Consider the following 6,656-nt stretch of genomic DNA (forward strand, 5'->3'; position numbering starts at 1 on the left):
TGATTACCACCAGAGCCCTCTTTCGTTCTCATAATCTATTAATTAATAAAGGACACATATCAACAAAAGCTTTAATGCTGAAAATCATTTTCTTGAGCAACAGAAACTACTAAGAATGGCACACAACCATACCTGGCAAGTTCCACCAGCACTGACAAAACTAAATCACCCCTGCAAAGCCCAGACTCTGCAGCAACCAGCCCTAAGTAACCAGGTGGTTTATCTGTCCTACAAGCACGGATTTGCTGGGAAATGGCAAAGCGACCACAGCTCTCCTCTCGCTCCACTGATCTGACATCCCACATCAGGGCTGCAGATACTCCTCCCCACGTTAGATAAAAGCTGCATTGTGGTAAGTTTTTGGCATCTGGAATGTATTTTCTGGTTCTGCAAACCCAGCTTTCCATTTTCATTGTGACACTGACAGAAATGCCTCTCAACTAAAGCAGTAATTTTTAGTCAAACAGTGTATTGATATAAATTTCTCAGGAAAACTAGGTGAAGTTTCATACTTAGTACCAGCCTCAAGATTAGAAGACACCCTGCCCATCACACAAAACACTATTAACATATTCTGAAATAATATATAAACAACATATTACAGAGAGGAACTAGTAAGTTGAACTTACTAGTAAGGAACTATTACACATTACTAGAGGAACTAGTAAGGACTAGTAATTACAGTATTTGCCACAAAAGTATAACAGCCTTTGTAGTTTGCAAGTGTTTCATTAATAATAAGCTGGTTTGGTATTCAAAGGTTAGAAGTCAGCAGGTACATCTCACATGTTCCACCATAAATGAGGAATAAAAAAGTTGCACTTCTGAAATAAAGAATAATTACTATAAGCTACTCCAAAAAAGAAATCTAGTATCCTTTGCTGCCACTTGGAATCTCTATGTCAGCCATAAATACCTGTGGACTATCTTCTCCAAACCTTATTTAATCAAGTTTTAGAACACTATAAAATTTGCAATGTTCCACTAGGTGGCAGCGAATCTTAACTTATCACAGGCTTGTTTTCAAAATGTCTTAAATCTTTTGTTTTAATATGCAATCATAACTCAGAAAAGAACAGGTACTCATCTTTGATAGATTACGAAATGAAAATAGGAAAAAGTGCTTTCTAGGTTTTAGGGGTTTTATGCAATTACTCTGAAAACCTATTTTACAGCATCCCTTAGAAAAATAATGGAAATAAATACAGAGAAAGTGTCACAATTTGGTTGAAGTCATTTAGAAGACAATGGTACATTGTACCATCCTAACTCCTGAAGAACAGAATTTACTCAGGGCTAGACAACCATTTACCCCTCACAGTTTCCATCACTCCAAACTAGTTTCATACTTGTACTAATTTTGCCAAGTCATTTAGGCTGAAAAGGCAAACATTTGGGAAGGGATTTGCAGTGTATGAGGCAGTGATTAGCATTACCCGTGATTTAATCTATACTCCAATGGTCAGGATGTTCATGGAGGACTGTGATAAACGCTCCCTCTTTAGCAGGAGTGTTACTCACCACAACTACTGCCACGTTCCTTCTGCTTCACCTGCAGAAAGTTAGATCAGAAAGTCTGCTGTCTCTCAGGCTCTGTAATACCCACGACTCACAACTATCTTTTCACAAAACCACTGAGGCTGAAGGGCCATCCTGAGGTTATATAGTACAGTGGCTCTGCTCAAGCAGGGCAGCGTGCCCAAGACCACATCCAGTGGGGTTTTGATTATCTCCATGGATGATGCAACTTCTCTGTGCAACCAGTTCCAGTGCTTGATCATTCTCACAGTAAGTGTGTGTGTTTTCTTGTGTTGACGTGGAATTCCATGTGTCTTCCATGTACTCTATTCTAATTTGTGCCTATTGCCTCTTCCATTCACTGGGTACCACTGAAGATCCTGGCTCCATCCTCTCATCAGGTATTTCTATACATTGGTGACATCTTCCTCTGAGCCTTCTCTTTTCCAGGCTGTGCAGCCTCAGCTCTCAGCCTCTCCTCATGCGGAAAATGCTTCAGTCCCTTCATTGTCTTCGCAGCTCTTTGCTGGACTCACTAGAAAACTGTTGGGTGATGGCCTTCTGAGCACTTGATGAGGCCTATCCCGAGTATCCTTGACAAAGGGGACCACAGTTCAATTAGAGGAGCACTCACTCACTCTGGGGGTAGGGAAAGGCAAGAATGAACAGAATCAGCCCTGGAAAGATTAGATTACTCAGAGCTTAACTGCTAGAATCCCAAAGTAAATCTAAACACAGATCACAAATGATGTAGAAACTGAGGCAGAGAGATATTTATTCTTTTGAGAGTATTTAAGAAAAATAAAGACTACACAGTGCAAATGTCTACTTATTTCAGTCAACATGTTCCAGAAGCCAACCATAAATCTGAGGTTCCTGCAAACAGAGCTTAGGAAAAAGACAGGCATAGGAGCAGCTCAGAGATGGTTACAGGGCTTACAGCCATCCCAAGAGTGGTTCTGCTTCCAGTAAGCTGTAACAGTCTGTACACAAAAAAAGTTCTCAGACACTAAAGTCTAGCACACAAAGGATGGATGATGATGTTCCTCATCTGCAGATTTACAGGAATGAGTCAAACATTCCTGTATTTGTCTTTAAATCCCAGGACCTAGGAAGGAACCACCTATTGAAGAGACAGATGACAGGAGGAGGAAGGAAAACCAGAACCACACAACAGAAACTGCAAAACATTTACCCAAGAAGGTACGTGACAGGAGTTATTTGTACATGTACTTTCTTACACATGAGAGGATCTGAAGTCAGGAAAATAAGCCAGGTGTATGTACAGACAGGGATTAGGAAACACATGAGAAGGGAAAGAATTTATACAAAAAACTCAAGGTTTGTAGAAACCTGCCAAAATCAGATCCTGAAGGACAGAAAAGTCAACAAGAGAATTACTTAAGTGAGAATATGACCATGTTAAAAAAAGTTCACTGATCGCACTATAGCTGGCCATTTACAAGTCACATAGATATATACACTGTCCAGAGAACACACATCAACTTGAGCAAAGCTCCATTCTCTCCAAACTGGCCTTCAGGTGCACTAGCAGGTGTGCAGTACCAGCAGCTTTTCTGGGCACTAGCAGATATGGGAGAGAAAAAAGCCACCTCTTCAGCTGTGAAGATGTGTGTTTATAGGAGGGAGGAAATATTGATGCAACAGAGCCACGTCTTGGACCCTGCTGAGGTTAAAAGAAAGTATCATATCTTAAGCTTTTGGATAAAGAAATCCTTTAATGCCTTCACGGTCATAATGTCAACTTTAAAAGCAAGATTAAGTCATAGTTATCAATATCCTAAACTGAAAACTAATTAAACGCCATTGTAATAGAAATGTGCATTCTGAAATTTTAAAGTGCTGGGTGCAAGAATCTGAATGCTTTATGCATACAGGTCCCAGAATGGATTATTCTGTTAGCTGAGACACTTGTCAGGAGCATCAGACTGCCGGTTCCAATCGTCTCAGGCTTCCTCTAGACTTTGATGGTATATTTAGCACAGACACCCGCCCCCTGCGTCTCAGAAGACTGGTTTAAAATGAATTAGTCCAGAAGCCATCCCCGTTCAACGGACGACTGTGTGAAGGCCCCCTGACTGTAACACACACGTCCACTCAAGCAGGCTATCAGACCAGATTTTACCCATCTAGCCTCCCACTGTCACTGCTTAGAAGCAATGTCCTTGAACTGCCACTCTTACTTTCCTGGAAGAGTGAAAGAAAACTGGACAGCTGTATCAGTGGCCACTGCTTCCCCATAACGCAGGCGGGGAGCTTGCTGTGATGCATTACATTATCTTATCCAGACTACACACAGGTGATACTCTGCACACCCTTACAAAAGCAGCTCATGGAAGCTGCCTGTTAGCACCTGGAAAAAAAAAAAATCAACCAACCTTGATAACCATGTAAACATACTTACCCTACATTAACTGGCAATACTTCACGTAAATGAAACATGAACACAAACTCCATAGTCTCACACTAGCTACTATGAAGGAAATTAACTCTATCCCAGGCAAAATCAGCTTACAGCCAAAACCATACTTACAGTGGAATAAGGTAGTTCTTGCACTCACTCAACCCATTTTGCTGCACACCTCCATCAGTCCATCATTCGGTCTGGCTCTGGCTATTCAGCAGGTTTATCTCTTCTTTAAAAGCATGACATTCCTGTAAATTAACAGGAAACAGGATTATGGTGACATTTATTGTATAACTCAGTTTTTCTCAAACCATGTATTCCTTGCCCAAAACGTGCACTCTGGTATTTTTATTCTTAGCTCTCCCTCCCAGCTTTGATGACTAGTTCACCTTTCTAGTTTCACTGGCATGCAACAAACTTCCAAACTCAAAAGAACTAAAGAATACATCCCAGGTGGGGAGAATACTAGAAATTTCATAACTAAATATTCTCCAAAGATGTACTGGCAACTCTTCCTCACTCCGTCAGTGAAGACAAGGTCCAAGCTAACATGGGTTCGCTTACTGGTTTTAATCACTTCTTTCAAGGTGCTTCAGGAATGGTAAATGCTACTCATTTTCACTTTGTTTTCCTCAAGACTTAACTAAGCAGAATGCACACAAACCCACATACAATTGTTCTTCTTCCTTGGTATCAGCAAATTCAGCTGCAGCTCTTCCATCAAACGTGATGAGCAACAAGCCTGAGAAAACAGTGCTCAGGTAACTGACTCTGGTGATACTTAGACGTAGTCCTTCCCTTTCCTCCTCTTTTGCCTTCTATCAACTTTTATAACAGCTGATGTTTAAGAAAATTATACATCAAATGAGAAGAAAATAATCTCAAAGAGAGATACTTTCAAGTGAAAACTGGCACAAAAATCCCATTAAAGCCCGTGTTGCTTTGATAAAGCCCCAAATCACTGCAGATGGCATGGTGTTACTACTGTGCCTCTACTACAGCCTCTCTTCTTCTGCAGCAAGGAACCTCCGCTTACAAAAACTTGTATTTTCTAGTCTTTAAATACATGCAATTCTTACTGGCATCAAAGAAAGCTATCTTTTGCTGGAACAGTAGTATTCTTCATACCCTTAAACCCCACCCAAACTCCAAGTATACATACAGTAGGCACTCCCTGCAGGAGCACAACGATCCTAGTTCATAAAAGAATCAAAATGACAAGTTAGGAGCGAGTTAGCATCCATTCAAGTATTCCAACCAAAACCACAGACATAATGTTTGTTCACGTCCCATCTCAGCTTTGTCAATCAGATTTGCTCCCTGGCAATTAAGCTTTTGTTTTGTGTGTGTCTCCATGTCTGCTCTATTCTGTCTGCTTTATAGACTAGTAATTTAGCTGTGTTATTTAGTCTTTTTTCCTTTGGTAAAGGATCAGCTATGCTTTGCCAAAACACAAAAGTGGAAGATACACTCATATACCAGTTGCAGAATATTTTATTCAACATTTAAAATCTGAAAACAGTAACTGGTATTAAAAAAAAAAAAATTAAACCTTTCTGCTGTTCATTTTCTGTTGTTTTAAGACGGCATTTTAGAAGATAAACCCAAAGATATTAAAGTAATACTAAACTTTTGTTTGTCTGTTAAAAACAAGAGACTCTTCCAGAAAGCCATCCTAATGTAGTTTGAGAAAACAAATCTGGATCGAAGACTGTATCTAGCATATTGCTCAGGAAACACAATATATATGACAAAGGTGAGCTGAAAGTTAAGCTTTCACTGACAAAAAAATGAGACAGCCAGCTCAGATGCCAGAGTTGAGGCTGAGAGAACTGGGTTTGTTAATCTTAAAAGGCCTGTGCTAAGGACTGGTCTTGCTGCTGGCTTGAACTGCCTAATGGGAAATTACAGGTTAGACAGAACCAGACTTTCCTCCAAGATTTAAACGTGAAGAGACAACAGAGACAAGTCATAGGAAGGGAAATCCCAATCACATATCAGGAAAAAAATATCCACAAAGAAAATGCTTAGGCATTGGAATAAGCTGCCCAGAGAGCTTATGGAATCTCAAAACTGAAAACGCAGGACGCTGAACAACCTGGTCTAAACAGGCCCGGCTCTGAGCAGGGATTTGGACTAGATTATCTGTGGAGAATCCTCCCCAAAAACATTATTCTGTGACAAGCGAAATTCCTTATTCTAAAAGCTGCGGGTTTTCCTGACATGAACCATTTCAGACCGAGCTGGAGTCTGTGAAACGTCCAACACAAAAACAAACTGGACTCCAGAAGCACCTGTTGGACACCAAAGGCACAGATGGCTGCGTTCCACGAGAAGGTCTTTAAGGCAAGGAGCATCTTCCCACATGCTAAGGGGGACAACCCGGATTTAATTTTTTTTCAACGATAAGCAAGACAAGAGCCCCTGCATGTTCCATCTTCTCGGGTTCAGAACAGGGCTCGAGACAGCAGGTGCGCTTGGTTCTGCAGCCAAGTTCAACATCGGTTCCCTCTCCACCACACGCCAACACCTCGGACGTGCTGAACCCAGACCAGAAATTACGTGAAGTGAACCGAAAACAGACCTCGGCCGCCAAAGGCCGCTGAACATCTTCCGCGCAGCGCGACTCACGCGACGGGCAGCGCTTCCCGCTGCAGTCCTCAGGGCGGGGGGATGCGGCCAAGCGCAGGTGGTTCCACCTGACCCCCGG

General features: G+C 41.5%; 1 protein-coding gene across 1 annotated transcript in view; it reads right to left on the reverse strand.

Moving 5' to 3' along the window:
• RALGPS1 (Ral GEF with PH domain and SH3 binding motif 1) overlaps positions 1 to 6,534 on the reverse strand; it is a 100,862-nt gene extending 94,328 nt beyond the window's left edge. Inside the window, exons 1-2 of the mRNA XM_026860236.1 lie at positions 6,176 to 6,534; positions 4,073 to 4,194 (exon numbers count right to left, since the gene is read on the reverse strand). The gene's annotated coding sequence lies outside the window, so the exon portion shown is untranslated. The remainder of the gene's footprint in view (positions 1 to 4,072; positions 4,195 to 6,175) is intronic.
• Between the last annotated feature and the right edge of the window lie 122 nt (positions 6,535 to 6,656).

This window comes from Athene cunicularia (assembly GCF_003259725.1).
Source record: "Athene cunicularia isolate RWA chromosome 17 unlocalized genomic scaffold, athCun1 chr17_part1, whole genome shotgun sequence".
Taxonomy (NCBI): domain Eukaryota; kingdom Metazoa; phylum Chordata; class Aves; order Strigiformes; family Strigidae; genus Athene; species Athene cunicularia.